The sequence below is a fragment of the Heterocephalus glaber genome, unplaced genomic scaffold (assembly GCF_053883595.1).
Source record: "Heterocephalus glaber isolate CG9 unplaced genomic scaffold, H.glaber_assembly_v1.0 deba00001457, whole genome shotgun sequence".
Taxonomy (NCBI): Eukaryota; Metazoa; Chordata; class Mammalia; order Rodentia; family Bathyergidae; genus Heterocephalus; species Heterocephalus glaber.
Window position 1 is genome coordinate 48,147,897 of NW_028258305.1, and position 16,396 is coordinate 48,164,292.

At 49.1% G+C, this 16,396-nt stretch overlaps 1 long non-coding RNA gene across 1 annotated transcript; it reads left to right on the forward strand.

Annotated features, from left to right (window-relative positions):
• Window positions 1-11,873: 11,873 nt before the first annotated feature.
• Window positions 11,874-16,168, forward strand: LOC110347989 (uncharacterized). The gene is made up of 4 exons (XR_002392954.2): window positions 11,874-11,927; window positions 15,276-15,365; window positions 15,479-15,635; window positions 15,917-16,168. It is a non-coding gene; the product is annotated as an uncharacterized LOC110347989 (long non-coding RNA).
• The last annotated feature ends 228 nt before the right edge of the window (window positions 16,169-16,396 follow it).

Consider the following 16,396-nt stretch of genomic DNA (forward strand, 5'->3'; position numbering starts at 1 on the left):
TCTAGAATTCAGTATGTTCTATCTAATAACAGCAACACTATTTCCAGGCCCTGAAGTGCATCCTCCGAAAGAAGGGAAAGTAAGGCACAGTTCCTTCCTTCTAGGGCCCATTAGTTTATTGAGAGAAAAATGCTGGAGCAAGTTTCATACTTTTTTTTTTTTGGTACCGGGGATCAAACTTGGATCCTTCTGCTTGTGAGGGAGGTGCTGAAACCACTGAGCTAAATTCCCAGCCCTGGAGCAAGTTTTGTAATCCTGTGGGTGCCTCCTACAGCCAAACAACCCACAAGGATGCAGGGAGGTGCGGCACACACCGGCACTGGGCACACAGTGCCCCCACCACCTTCCTTCTTTGACAACAGGTCTCCACGTTTGCGCCGAGATGCCCTGTGCTCAGCTCCAAGTGAGGGGTTGTGTTACCTAGTCCACTTATGATGGCCCTGTTCCGTGCTTGCCACCACTGTGGGATTAACCATGTCTGAGGAAGGCACTGTGAGTTGAGCCTCACTGGAGCCGGCACCAGCCCTTCTGTTAGTTGGTGGTAGGGCTGGGAGAGAGAAGAGGAAGCAACATCAAGGAGAAGTACTCCAAGTACTCCATCAGAGGGAAAACTGTTCTTGAAAGGCCCTACGTACATATGTCAGGAATTTGCTGGCCCAAGAATTTCGAGGAGTCTGAGAGAGGGCAAAGCTTTCTGGGAAACCAAAGCCCGCCATGTTGCACCCAGAAGATGGAGACGTTCTTCATTACCCAGACCAACCACTCTTCCATTTCCACTTTCTATTTCTTATGATTATGTGTGTTTTGTTATTTAACTTTGGGTACAAATCTGGGACTTTTGTTTGAGACAAACTTTAGCTACTGATTAGCCACATGGCTTCAGGTTTAAAGTCTTTTTAGCTTTAAAATTTAAAAACTCTGCCATGTACATACCTATTATTTCATTTGGTTAAAGAAATTTAGACTACTTGGACATATTTAGTCTGCAGAAATGAAGACTAGGAAAGACACAGGTCCACAGATGAAGACATCAGTCAGTAAAGACAGAGGTAAGAATAAAAGCTTTGAATTCTGAAGTAAGCTAATAGCTAAACTTGAGAAATGACATAAGAACAATGACACAGAAAACAGCTATGTGCTCAGTTCCGTCATACACAGAACATCAGGCTCCAAGACCTCATGGAGATGGGTGGTGATAGTTGTATATTATCAATAAAGTCAATGGCAACCCTAAGTGGATCACCTACCACTGACATTTCACTTACCATGTGCCAGATATTGGGCTGTGTGTTTCACATGCAATAGGTCTCTGCTATAACTGTAAGATTTACTTTTTGTACAGTATTAAGGAATTATGTCTTGTGTCTAGATGTCCCTCAAAAGCCTCATGCGGTCATAAGTGGGGCTTTTCAGAGGTGGTTGGATCGACAGTGTGTGATGCTGGAATCAAGGGTGTGTGATCCCTAAATCAGCCCACGGACTGGTTTGGCACAGTTCTGGGTGTGGATTACGGGAAGGCCTCGCCTAATGTGCGAGGGTGCTACCCACCCTAAGGGTAAGTAGCTGGAATAGGGTATAATGGAAAGAGAGAGGACTGCTGGGGCTGCTTGCCGTTTGCTTGCTGCTTGCTGCCTTCTGCCTGCCCTGTCTTGCCATGAACTGTTTCTCCTCTGCCGTGCCACCCTGCTTCGGAGCCAGCCAACTAGGGACTGAAACCTCTACAAACTGTGAGCTAAATAAACCTGCCCTCCTTTACCTTTGGGTGCCCCATATTTTGTCCCAGCAATGAGAAAAGTAGCTGAGAGATAAGGTGAGGAAATTGAGACAACTTGCTTCAGGGGCCCTAGATATACAGATATATAGACTTCATATCTGAGAATAGCAAGTCCCAAATCTACGACTATGGAATAAATAAAAAGCATAGAAGAGCACTAGCCAGTTAAAGCACTCATCAAAACTCACTCAGACAGCTTAGAAATTCAGGTCTCGAAGCACCAGAGGTGAGTTCTGAGATTCCTGTACAGGGATGGAAATTGCTCTCAAAGGTCCCCTTTTGGGCTCTGGTAGACATTCCTAATTCACCTGCCTCACTCCCCTACCATCTTTATTGGCTGCTGTAACAGAGAGAAGAGCATTTGTAAAGAAGGATTGTATCAGCCCCAATCCTTTACCTTGTAAGCTCCATACTGAATGTCTCATGCAGAGCAATGTGAGGCATCGGAAACTCACAGACCACGGGAGAAGAAATGGTGGCTCTGACAGAGGCTCCCTGGTCAGTGCATCACAGTGGTCACGTAAGCTCCTCTTGGGTGGGACTCCTGTGCTTTATCCACTCCGTGGCAGTGTACCTCTGTGGGTTTGCCTAAAAATCCCTAGGTCTCCATGACCATGTGACTCTGTGGGAGGCAGGAGCTACTCTACAGGGAAGTGGGTACAGCAGGAAGTTACCGAAGGTGGCCCCATGTTCAGCCCCAAGCAAGTCACTGCCATGTCTCTCCCTCCATGTCTTATTCTCACGGACACACAGAGCTCTATGGTCACAGTGCCTTTCGGAAGCTGTCGCACCACCCTTCCAACCTCACCATAAGAAAATCCTTCACTTTGGTTGAACAACTTTGCTTCCCCTTGCACATTCTTCCAGTTAGGAAGCAATGGTTCATGTCTTTGGTGTCAGAATAATTTAGGGACTCTACATCCACTCTGACATACAAGTGTCTCCCAGACAAGATCTTTATGTCTGTTCCTGTGGCCTGGGAGCCTGTGACTTGAGCTGCATCCAGGGCTGAGGCCCCTTAGTGGTACTGTTTCAAAGTGCTCTGCCAGCCCAGACCCCACAAGCAGCATAAACTATGCCTCAGCCCTGAAAGGTAATGCAAAGAAGAGAAATGTATCTTGACCTTGAGAAGTTATGAAAGAGGGAAGCCCACCAACTGCAATTTCACTGTTCCAACCAGGAGTCTGTAGGAGAAGTTAACTGGTGTCCAGTCTCGCAGGACAGGAGGGAAGTGCCCATGGAGGGAATCCAAGGAGGAGAACATTCCAAGGCCAGAAACGCTGACCACTGTGATCCGGAAGAGGCTGAGACGCTACAGCGTCAAATGGGAAGTGAGGGTCTAGGAATAAATGGAGACAACATGGGCCCCACTCATTATTCAGGGTCCTACCCCAGGGGACACTGGAAACTACTGAAATGTTTCATCAGAGGGCAGTCGTGGGCAGCTGTGCATCCTAGAATGCCCGCAACGAGGAGCCCTGAGACAGATCAGGTGACCAGACTGGAGCGAAGGACGGAGACCAGCCTCAAGTCTGCAGGTCTCCAGGGCTCTGGCCTGCCTTAATGCAGTAACACTGCTGTGTTTGCATTTGGGAAGCATCCAGGAGAGCCTCAGCTCACAATTCTTGCCTCTCCTTTGGAGGGTTGGCCGTTGTCTGGGACCTCTGCCTCTACCTGCTGCTCGTGGACACACTTCGGTGTCATACTCAGTCACCCCTTCAGGCTTTCTCACCCCCTGGGACTCCAGCCTCCCATACTTGACACTAGGGGCTGTGTCACTCCTGACAGTATTCTGAATTATGCTTATTCTTTACTATTCATCTATTGGCCCACCATCACTTACTTGAAATACCCCCCCAAAAAATCAAAACTGTTCTCGAAACCCAGGTATCTTCATAAGTTGAAATAAGCTTCTTTGGCCACACAGTGGAACCTGAACCTGATATGAAATCTTAATGTAAGTACTAAAATGTTTTGTCCAGAAATATTACCGTCTTTGCTTATAAGATGCCAGTTCAGACCTTCTAGACCTGTATTCTGGGTACTGCTATTCTGAGATCCAAAGTCTCTGACTCTGATAACAGCTGCAAATCAGAACTGACGGCCACGTCTGGGCTCTCCCCCATGCCTCTGAGGCAGAGTCCGTGGCTGCCCCAGCATGTTCACCATGCAGTGATTCCTTGCAGTCCCTTGGCCGTTTGCATCAGACCAGTTGGGCTATGAAAACCTTGCTCTGTGCTTTTAGAGCTCCACAAGGAACTCTAATAAGACAGCAGCTGCTCAGAAAATCTCTGCCAGCTAAAAAATTTATATATATGATCTCAAAGACCTATTTAACCTTTGCAGTGATATTTCAAAGCAACAGTTTATTCAATTAAAAGGGAACATGTAAAAACAGATAATATTTTTTGCAGTATCTTAGCAACAGGTGATTGAACCCATGCCTAGAACTAAGACTTGAGCTTTTGCCAAAGGGCCACATACTAGCGATATCTTCCTTTAACAAATGGAATAAATCTAATATTGTCTTGGGCAAGTTGTGCTGGATTACATCATAATGTGAAGTCCTGACCAGAGAGCCACAGTGCAGGAAATCAAGTGATGAGTGAGGGTCCCATCCAGCAGGTCCTGTGGCTTTTGAAAGAGGAGGCAAGACCATGCCTTCTTCACACCGCAGCTCCACCCAGCTGGGTGAAGTGAGAGCGGGATCACAGGAGTGGATTTCTACAATCCCTGACCACTCAGGACTCAGTTTCCCAGAGGCATCTCTGAGGCCTGGAGCTCTGTCCAGTCCTCGTCGCCTACCCGAGCTGGAATGTCATATAATTAGAATTGGGGCTCTTGCACTTCTTGGGAACTTTGAATGATTTTCATTGTAGAGAACTGCATGTCTGAAATGTACATGAATAATATTTTACATGATTTGAGAGGGTTTACAGTCAATGTGGAATCCCGTAATTGGCCCCTGAGCCCAGGTTAGAAGTTGCTCTGCTCTACTGCCCACCTCAGTGGCACCCGGGAGAAGCAGGCTAACAGCAGGTGTCTTCGGCCAAGGCCAGCTGTCCAAACTTCACTTCAAAAAAGTACCCAGTATGAAATAACAACCTTATAGATTTGGTGCAGTGATGAGACTGTGTGTGTGGAATGCGTACTGCAGCATGGTAACATATCGAGGCCCAGCATCTTGTAGTAATTATTCTCATAATTACTGGAGAATAATTATCCTGTAGTACAGTGCAATTGCTTGTATCATCCTTGACTCAATTTAAGTGAAGCCAAAATAGACCACACATTGAAGCAGTGAGTTACTCAAAACATTACTTAGATCTGTTGGAAACTCTCTGTGATCAGAAGAAATCTAGCTCTCTTTTATTTTTACAGTCAGTCATCTAGAAAAAATTCTCTATTTCCAGAGTCCTAATTTCTGCCAGGCACTGTGCTAGGTGCCAGAGATGCAAAAATAAGTAGAATACAGTCTTTGCTTTCAAGAGATGTGTAATCCAGAAGGAGAGAGAAACACACAAACAGATAATTACATTACATAGAAAGTGAAAGTGGTGTGTGTGCATTCCAGGCCACAAGGAGGTCAACCTAACCTGGGCTGCGCTGAAGGCGGTGCCCTGCCCTGGTTCCCTCAAAACCAGAGACCGAGGCAGCTGCAGTCCTTAGCGGTCTGGCCCCCGTTTCATGGCAGGCATGAATTCCTGTGCTTTTTCTCACATCATCTTTGAGAGGAAACATGAAAGACCTGTTCTCAGAACAATGAGTGGGATGAGAGAAAGAGGAACAGTTCTCCCACTGGCTTTCCTCTGACCTCCAGCACCCGCGGGAGGGATCTGTTGACCCTCGCCTTCTCTGAGAAGCCCCACTCCCCGCAGCTCCCGCTGTCCACGGGCGCAGTGTGCAGCACTCCCGGAGCGTCCGCACTGCAGCCAGCTGTCACCTCACTGTGGGACCAGCTCAAGTGCTTGCTCAGACTTCTTAGCCTGGGAGTAGAAACAGCCAAAGCCCACAGTGAGGCCAGGCCCTGCAGCTTGAAGCAAGGATAGAGTGAGAGCTGCACTTAGCCGAGAGCAAAGACCCAACCTGTTGGAGTTCACCAGATGCCTGGCAAGAGAACACTTGAGAGGAAATAGAGCACTTTCAAGAAAGAAACATCACCACGCCCTAAAAGGCTGGAGACAACAGGGCGCAGGCCCAGGCACTCACTACGGGCCGTGGGAAACGGCAGGCAGGAAGCTTGTAACTGGAAAGAACAGATTTCCTCCTGTAGGAATGGCAGGTGTGGCACAAAGCTCAGGAGCAGCTGGAGCACACAGAGACGTTTCCCCCAGGAGCCCCGTCCGCCCCTAGCTGCCTCCTTCCCTCTGGGATGCACAGGCCCTGGCCAGCAGGTGCCCAGCAGAGGACAGAGCATCCCTGAGGCACTCACATCTACAATTTACAACTGCACAGTGGCTGTTGGCCAGCATCTCGGCAGAGATGCCCACAGTGGGGACAGACCGCTTTCCCAGGGAGCAAGAAAACACTTACCACACCCAAAGCAGGGCTTCAGGAGTTGAACCTTAAGAACAAAGTCTTAGTTAGTCCTGCACAAAAACATGGCTCAGCGAGGCGTGGGTGACAGAATTGGGAGCGATCATGCCCCGTGCAGGAGCTGATGCCACGGTCACCTGACTGGACTGTGGTCTCACCCCACCTCCAAAAGCAGACCTGGGACAGGCTTCCAGGGCTCCCCACTTCCAGCAGCTCACTTCTAGACAAACGGAAATGCTCCCTCCACCTGCTAATCAAATTCCACTTCCTAAGAGGACCATTGGCTTAAGGCTGGGATTAGTGGAGCCATCCGAGAGGAAGGAACAGAGACTGCCCTGGAATGCCATCCTCCTCGAGCCCACAGCCACATAGCCATCTGCTGGAGGACTCGCTCTCACCCCAGCCCACCCTGGGGTCAGCCCACCAGAGCGTGCTTAGAGTCACAGCACAGCCTGGGCAGATAACACCTCCCTCTGCCTTTGATCTGTGCGCATGGTGATTGTCAGACGGTACATTTTTGCAAGTGATGAAAACACTGACAATACCCCAACCCCAAACCTTAACCCTGAGCTGCAAGGTTGGTAATGTTCTCCAGAGCCAGCCAGGGCAGCTGGGACCCGAGTGCTGTTGTTTGCAGTAAGCCTTCAAGGCAGTCTGTCTGGGTTTTGGCACGGCCAGCCACCCTGTGGGGCGAGGTCTTGCTCCCTTGCAGGCAGATGGCATTCTGAAATCAAAGTTGTGTTACACACAGGATCTGAAAAAGCCTGTGGATGTTTGCTATTAAACCCAGGCTGACTGGCCCTCCCCAAGCACCAGGCAATCTGCCTCTCAGCAGGGAAGGGAAGTTGGAAGGATGTCCCCAGGACTTGGCACCCCACTGGATTTCTGGGCTTGGTGACATCCAGGTGCTTTATACTGTGCCACATTTGTTATGCTGTGTAAATATGTGTGCCTGGGCATGGAAAGCTAATGTGTGGAACAATAAGGTAATCCTATATGCTGCGCAATGAAGAGCATGAGCAGAGGGCTGCTTGCTGCCAGAGTCCTGCCATTCTTGCTTAATTCTGTCTTTCAGCTATGCAATACGTTTGAAGGCATTCTTGGTTAAAACTGCACAGAGAACATGAGCTGCAAACAATATCCACGCTGCCTTTGAGAACCAGGAGGACAAAGAAGCATAGTTCCAATAAGAACCCAAAGAAACAGCCGGAGAGAAGCTTAGTTCTCTCTCAGAAGCATCCTTGGCCGTCAGCTGTCCAGCCCCCCTACCCAATTGCCTGACTGGTTGTCTCTAAAAGATGCTTAGTGGGATGGGTGGAAACTTTGTCTCTTTCTTCCACCAGCCTGTGAGCTCCCTGGGACTCAGTCACTTATTTGCCTCTGCACCCCAGCCCCATAGCTACTGCAGAGTGATACGGAGTAAGCCTTGGAAACGCATCTCATGGAGGGACAGAGGCAGAAGTAGATGGATAAATGACTGGCATGAGATGAATAATCTTTTCCTCCTCACCCTCCTTTCAGCTAAAAGTCTAGACAGTCAAGAAGAGGTGTCCCCAGTCATATTGCTAACATGAAAATATAGACAGAGGAAAGCCCCAGTAAACCACTTCCTTAGGAAAATGCTTGGAGAACTCACTTTCTCTGGATGAATCTCTGCAAAATCCCAGTCATGGGGACCACTGTTAGCCTGAGATAGGATTCCCTGCAGTGTGAGTGGATGAGTTGCAATTGTTCAGAGCTAGAACTTCCAGGGAGCCATCTTACTTCCTTCTCTAAATCATCAGTTATTTGGGAGACACCAAAAACACACACCAGATGACAAATGTGGCTGGTTTCTCCACTGGAGCATAAACACTTTCTCTCTGGTCTTTGGAAAACATGGTAGCAGAGTAGGCTGTCTTGTTCTCTAGCTCATAAAACTTTAGAAGTCTAAGGTCACATCGGAGGGTAGCCCTAACATACCGAAAACAGAAGGTGGAGAGGACCCGTGCCAGCTTTGAAGACGTGGAAGCGTTCCTAAGAAGAGAGGGCAAGGAGTATCAACCACCGCAACCACGGAACTTGGTTTTGCCTGTTAGTAACCATGTGGAAATGGCGAATCACACAAGCAGCTTCAAGCTTCTTTTCAGTTTTTCACTGACAGCACACCAAGCACTGATGTGCTTTAACTGTCCACAGCTAGGTTTGGCGCTGCTCGCTCCGGCCCGGGAGAATCAGGGGCCCGACGTCCTCCACTGGTAACAAGAGGATGAGTCAGTGAATAAGGCTGAATAATTACCCTGAGTTCAAGCACAGTCTACGACTTTAGATTTGTCAACTAAGTGGGCTCAGAACATTTCACCCCACTTTTGGACAAACTTAATTCCCAGGTTGGTGGAGCGACACAACTTCTAGGGTGGCCAGAGGGGCACAGTTCTCTTGCTGCACAGAGGGTGGCTTCTGCAAAAGCAAATGAGCAGCCAGGAGTAGTGGAGACAGGTCTGCAGTCCCAGGACTCTGCCAGCTAAGCAGGAAGACAAGGGTTCAAGCCCAGCCTGGGCAACTTAGCAACTCAGTGAGACTTTGCCTCAAAATAATATTCAATAAATAAGGTCTGGCGATGTGGCTCAGTGAAAAAGGCCTTGGGTTCAATATCCAGTAGTGAAATATAAATAAGTTCAATAAATAAATAAGTAAAAATAGAAGAAGCAAAGACTGACACTTAGTTCAATTTGTTTTCCCACCTCACGAAGGAGCTCACTCCTCTTCCTCCAGTGGGGTGATGGGCAGAGAAGGCAGAAGTGTGACAGTGTCCAAAAGTCCCCTCCACAAACACACAGAAACAGGCGGGCCACCTTCTCTGATGGCAGGAACACCCCGAGGACCTGCACCGCAGCACCCCCATACTGAGCAGGGGCTCAGAGACTCACACTGCTGATGGAGTGACTGGAACCCGGCCAGAGTTCTTCTCTAGGAATGAAACCCCTTACTCTCTGTGGAGCAAAATACAATCACAACCAAGTTGATCCAGATTTATCCAGAATCCCAGCAGCTGCTTCTGGCCCAGTTCAACAAAAATTCATCTCATTGCTCAGAAATTGTGCAGTTGAAAACATAAGCCATGAGAGTCTGGTGGGAGCAGTTACTGTACTCCAGAGGGGCTACCAGAGTTTCCTGAGGGCTTTTCTCAACATCTGTTAACTAGGACTGGGCGATCAATAAACACTTCAGATATATGTTCAGTGCTGGAGATGGAAGTGATGGAATTTATTGTTTCTTACAATGGTAAATTAAAATTTTAATTACTCAAAAATTTCTGGTTTTGAAATGCATTGCCATTTAAAACAAATATAATTGAGTCATAATTTCTGTCAGTTAAATAAATATATGCTAAAAAAGTTTAAATTATCATCCATCTTAGCAAAAGCGTAATCTATTATATTAGCAGTCAGTGACTGATTAGTTATTTATTCTCTTAGAGGGTAAGCAAAGGAGAGTAATATTCTGATAAGCTCGCCGTGGGATCCCGAGGAGTCCAGAGGGTGTCTTTCATCGGTTAACCTATAACGTGTCAGATGTAAATTCCATTACAATTACAATTAGTACTAATGCCTTCCAAATTGTAGTTAATGGAAAGGTCATTATTTTAACTACAATTCTTAAAAGTTTGAAATGGGTTTCAATACTTTAAAAATGCACCGTGCAATTAATGTTGAGAGAACGGTAAGTAAATCAAAAGGACACAGGGGAGAAAAAGACAGTATATTTTGCCTTTCTTTCCAACTGGGCTGCAGTGTCTCTGCAGTTCGGCCGGCATTAGGTGATGGGGAGTGGAGTAAAGAAAGAAAGGCAGACTCCACACCGGCCAAGCACTTAGCATGTCCCAGACACTCGCAAGGTCATTTCAAAATCACTGCTTTTAATTCTCATCGTAACGGTATGAAGGAGATATGTTTTCTACTTTACAGAGAATAAAATGAGTTTCCTGGAGGTTAAGTTCCTTAAGTAATGTTATACTACGAAGCGCACGGGGGAGCACCAGCCCAGGACCTGGCCCCACACCACCAGCTCCGTCAGCAACTGCTCGTGCGCTCTGCATCTGTCCACATCCCCCGAGAGGCGGGTGGTGAAGACAGCACGAAAACCCGGCGGACCGTGCGATCCGGAAGTGGGGCCTGGTGCTGTCCTGGACGTGACCCTTACTAATGCTTCTCACAACCCTCATAGTCAGACCTTCCACGCCTCATCTACTCAGATTGGTTTCTTCTTGTCTGACAACCCTCGAGCTCCTGGTGATGACCATAACTCTCGATCAGAACCCGCTTGCAGGCCCACAGTTTGTCAGGAAATCTTCAGCGGAAGGGCTCAGCCCCCTTAACTCGGCGGTCCTCGGTCTCTGAGTAGGTAGGGCAGGGCCCCTAGTCCGCCGGAAGGACCCCTAGAAGATGGAGCATCCACTGCAGCTCCCCTCAGAGGGCTCTTGGGGAATAGCGCAGTCAGACACAAAGGAGCTGAGTGAGCCACCCCCACCTAACCCAACGCACCCAGCAGTCGTTCCTGGTCCAGTGCCCTGAGAGAGGGACAACACGAAGAAACAAAGCCTGAGGTCACCACTCCCTGGACGCAGAGCACTGACAACAAGGGAGAGTCAGCCGGAGGCACCGGACGCAGAGGAGACTTGCCTTTCCATCCTGAGGGCCAGGGCCGGAGTCATCGCTCTCTTCCCCCTCCCCTTTCCTGTTGCCGCTGCTCCCTCTCCAGTGCTCTTCGACAGACACCGCTTCTTGGTGCACACTACGGAGTGCACACTCGGCAGCGCTTGCCTCCAGAACTACTGCAGCTGGTGCCACTGTAGCAGCCTTGCCCAGGTTCCACCGAGGCAGCTGCAGGAGCCTCTTGCCTGATGCTCACAGGCCTGCCCAGACCCTCCGAGAGTTTCACGCCCCTAGGCAGCTCTCCTCACATTTCCAGGAGCATCGATTATCATCTAGAGAAGAAGAGGGACAAACAGATGCCCAAACCTAGCCACTGTGGCACCAAGTCCTCAGTGCCTCTCCCGCCAGAGCTCGCTGTAAAGCGGGCTTGAGATTTAAGAACAAAAGACCAGGCTTTAAGCTGGAAGAATTTAGACATGAATTGAAAAAACCAAAAACCTTATTGCCTACACACACACAGGTGCGTGCAAGAAACAGAGCTTACTTTTTAAACTGTGAACGGGAAGTCTGGACTAGAACTGTGACTCTCAAAAGGGAGGGGGATTATGGGGCAGGGAGGTGAGCGGAGGCATTGAGATGTGATCCTCGGGGACCAGCTCCTCATGAGCAAAGCACTCATTTGTACTGCAAACACCTGCCAATAAAAATTCATAAAGCATTTTCAAGTACAGAAAGACAAAAAAGTAGGAACTTCACGGGGAAGTAAGCTCCTGGGCCCACCCAGAGATACTCGGTTTGGTTGTCTACAGGCCTGATGCCCGCCAGCACAGCCTTCCCATCACGTTGTATGACCCATTTCCAGATAGCGCTTTCCTCCTTGGGACAGCGCATGCTCACGTCACATCCGCTGTGCGCAGGCAAGAAAGCCCCCTTCAGTGCCCAGAGAGCCGCACGGACGAGTATGGCAAGTGCAGAGGGAGCGGGTAATTCTGGGGACCAGGGGAATGGTAAAGGGCGATCGGCTCAGAACGGGGCTTCCAATCCAGGTCGGGAGGAGAGGGCCAGAGTGGCTCGGGCTCTGTGAGCAGGTTTCCTTGGGGAGCATCTTTGGAATCTTTCCAGTAAACCCCATGAAAGAAGTATTATTTTTCCCTCAGTTCGCAGTAGGATGTCCCAGTTAATACTGCTACTGAAAGGTAAAGAAGTCATTTTGGGACTTGAAAACCCCTATTTTAACACCGTCCACATTTCTGCAGTCCCCGTAGGAAAGCAACCGTTAGGGGCCGCCACGTGCTCCCTCCTCTCCACCTCCTGACCCCAAGGAATCAAGTCTAATCCCTGCAGGTCTGGGAGGGTGGCAGGTCCTTCAGTAGTCAGTCTAGGGCCCCTGGCAACAAGCTGAGGCCTGCAGGCAGCATGCGCCTATTAAAGGTATCAGATGTCATCGGTGCCTCCCTTATCCTGCCCACTTTGGACCCCACAGGCTGATAAGAAGGGACAGGACGCGTTCTAACCCAGAAGGGAAACTGTTGCCTGATTGTAACCCTGACAGCCTCCCTCTAATGAGCCTCCCTGCAGATAGGGAGCGGGAAAGTGCTTTGATCTCCAGGAGCAGGAGGCTGAGAGGACCACTGTGTGGAGCAGAGCGTCTGGTGGGTACAGCCCCTCAGTAATTAAAGTCACAAGCTGCCATCCGAGCCATTTGTGAACCGCAGATAAGATTAGCTGCTCACTTGATGATCGGCCACCACCATCAGAGGAGCCTGATTGTGTCTGGAATATGACCAGGGAGGTGTCCGTCCGGCAGAGGAGCATTTCCTTCATCCTGGGTTTAAACCCAGGATGTGAGCGAAACTGAACGTCCAGAGCATTTTCTCTTCTGACTCCCAGACACAAGAAAAGAAGAAACGTGGAGTGATCTGCATTAGACACTGATTCGCACTTACTACTTTTCAGAGATTCTGCATTATAGTGACAGAGGATAGGTACTTTTGAGGTGGGATACTGCAGGTCTAGTAATAACTCCACCGGGGAATGACTTCATAGTCTCAGAATTATGAAAGGAAAATGCCTAGGCTTCCTGAAAATCATGTTCAGGAAGACACGCTTTGAAATTCTAGAATATCGTGTGCTGCAGCAAAAGAAAGGATGATTGGTCACATGAAATCTGAAGGTCCATTTAGGGGTTACAGTTGGCCTCAGAATCTGGTGTTAACTGACAGCTTTACTTTCTTAGAGTTTATTCCCATGTTCATAAATTTGAGCTCAGAATGAGGCCTCTGGCAATGAAGAAAGCCCATTGTTCAGCCGACTGCCCAACCAAGGAGCTCTGCTCTTTCCTAGCAAAGCCAGTATTCAGTCTTACGGATTTTCCAGACAAGGTGTGGAGGAGGAGCTCGGAAATTCTGGCGCTTGAACTTTGGGAAGGTGTCCGTGTGATTTTCAGCCCAGGAGCCTTCTTCCTTTATGAGGGAGAGAGCAGACATCCCCACTCCTGCTTAGCCTCTTTCCAGCCTCATCCACTGAAGCTCTTAACTTGCTAGGTTGCCGCATTGTCCAGGCGGCTGGTGAAGCTGCCTGAAAATGGTAAGTTAAGGTGAGAGGCAGCTCATTACAGATCCCAAAGTACATAGACCCGGAATAGCCCTGGGCAGCTGGGTAAGGAGAGGAGGAGAGGCTAGGAACAGCAGCACTCCTGCCCCCACCCGGGGAAAGGGTACAGAAAGCTCCCTTCTCTCCTCGCTCTCCAGCTTTGATGGCCTGGAGGGCACTCCTTTCCCTGGCCCGCAGGAGCTCCCAGCGTGGGCCACAGCTGCCCTGCCGGTGTCCGACGTACACACTGCTGAAACGGTGACCATAGGGACCCACTCCGGAAGGACCTGCTCAGGTCCAGCCCTGGGGATCCCAGAGTGCCATGGACACAGGGACCTTCACAGATGATGGAACCTTCCAGAAATGTGTGATCCTCACCAGTAACTTTGGAGTCAGTTATCATTTCTGCTTCTAAGATAAGGAAACTAAGACTCGGATGAGATGATCAAAGTTTGCCAAGAACATAGACAGCAAGTGCTTGAGACGGTATATGAAGCACGTGTGTTCGATATTCACCTTGAAATATTGCACAATGTATCATTCGGATCAATGTTCCAACTCCTTTATGTTTTGTAGCAAAATATTTGACCGACCCTCTTCAACACCCTATCCTTCTCAGGGCAGCCCTAAAGTTCCCTCCTAGTATCCAGTTTAAAACCCATCAGTCTAGTTGAGCTCACTGAGAGCACGGCTGGGGGAAACTGGGAAGCGGGGATGTTTGCTCGCTTTTCCCAAATTCTCTAACCACTCGTGGGAACCCAGGATTCTTCACTGCCAGGCCAGCCCCTCGATCATTCTGTTTTCTCCAAAGTGCAGAGTTACTCTGCCCTGCATCTGACGCATGCTGGGGAGAGGCCAACACGGGATGCCACGAGAAAGCCTCCCATGTCCAGGAAGAGGCACATACCACAGGAAGCAAGTGCCGGTCCCCTCTCCTGAACGTTGAGTCACAGCTTGGCTTCTGGAACACTCCATGGTGCAGAGTTGCAGGCTGCCCGGGGCAACTGCATGGCTCACAGTTGCAGCATCTGACCTAATTATTCACTCTGCACAGGAATCCCTGCGGCGTGAGGGTCACAGAGCCCTGCCGGGTCCCACCTGAGCCCGAGAAAATGTTCTGTGAAATCAGGGGTGAGGACCCCTGAGCCACACACTGTGTCTCCAGATTCCAGAGATTAAGACGGCTGGATGCGCCCTGAGGTCATGGGACAGAGCCATTCTTCCTGTGGGACTGTAGCTGGGAAAGGTTTCTGTCATCCCAGCTGAGTGGCAGGGCCCACAGCTAGAGGAGCTTTCTCTAGGGCCACTGCCCACAGACTCTGGCTCCCTTCAGCACCTTAAGCTGCTCCCAGCAAACTCACTGCTTCTGACTTCGCTCAGATGTCTTAGTTCTTAGTCTCCTTGCAGTTTGAGAAGCATCTGTGGCCATTTCCAGCATTTTGATTTTCTAAAACATAATTGAATTGAATTCCTCCAGCACTTGCTGTGCTCACTGTGCTGTGGGCCAGGGAAGCAGGCGTGGCCAGGCTCTGGATATCACAGGAGCTCCGAGCATCAGACTTTCCCAGGAGCTAAGTCTGCTCACGGTGGTGGCAAACCTATGGCACACATGATAGTGTTATTTGTTTTCTTTGAAGACAAAAGATGTAGGAGTTGTTTTTTCTAAACTAACACCTCAATATTCAGGTTTAATTGCAATACAGGGACTCTGTGGTGAATCAGTGGGTTTTGCTCTGCAGTTTGGGCGTGAATCTCTGGCTTAGGACACCGGAGAGTGGCAGGATCCCAACACCGCCTGGGAAGTCAGAAGTCTGGGCCTCTCTTTCTGGGTAAGTCCTGGTTCTTATTCTCTGGATCTCATTTCCCACCTTTTAAAATGAGTAACCCCCTTTAGTTTTATTCTAAACCCGTGTGATTCTAAGTCCTTTTCCATCATCTACAGAGAGCTCTCTTGAGAGGCTGATTCAGTACAGACGCTGGAGGGTGAGCACAGACGGACAGGCTACACAACACCGACCACTTCTTGCCAAACATGTGGCCGATAGAAGACGAGAAAGGACCAAGAAACCCCACAGATTGAAGGAGACAAAGGACATGTGGTATGTAAATGCAATGTGGGAACCCGACTGGATTGTGAGACACAAAAGGCGTATCGTGGGGAGCAGTGCCCTGGCCAGTCAGGGGTGCTGTGACAAAGTGCCACCGACCTCGCCATGCTGAGAACGCGCAGCCCGACCCTCAGCGTTCCGGAGGCCGACACAGCCAGAGTGAGGGCACCAGCACGTCCTGTGCATGTTGCGGACACTGCTCCTCACAGCCGGAGCTTCCTTACGTGGAGGGAGGACAAGGAGGCCATAATGCCCCTCGGTCTCTTCCACAGGGCTCTGATCCGCTGCATGAAGAGCCCACTCTCATGGCTTCATCACGTCCTGCAGGCTGCACCTCCTAATACCATCGTTAGGGAGTTGGTTTCAAACGAACGCTTTTAGAGGAATAGGTACACTCCAACCATAGGACTGGGTGAGGTCGGTATGTCTGCCACCTGAGAACTGTGTCACAGTTAATTTACTTGTTTTGATATCATGTTGCATAAGATGTTAATAGCAGAGACTGTCATGTGAAGTGTGTATGGGAGCCCTTTATAATATCTTTGCAATTCTTTCTTAAATAAAAATTATTTCCAAATGAAAAAATAACAAAGCTGTAACTGTATATTTCCTCAGGAAAGATGAGCTTCAAACTTCTCCAGGACGGGGCACTCTGTTCTCTTCTTACAGAAAGATACATGGAGACATGTTGCAGCAAATTATTAAGGGATTCGTATTATAATTAAGTTGGGCAAAAATGATTCACAAACAAA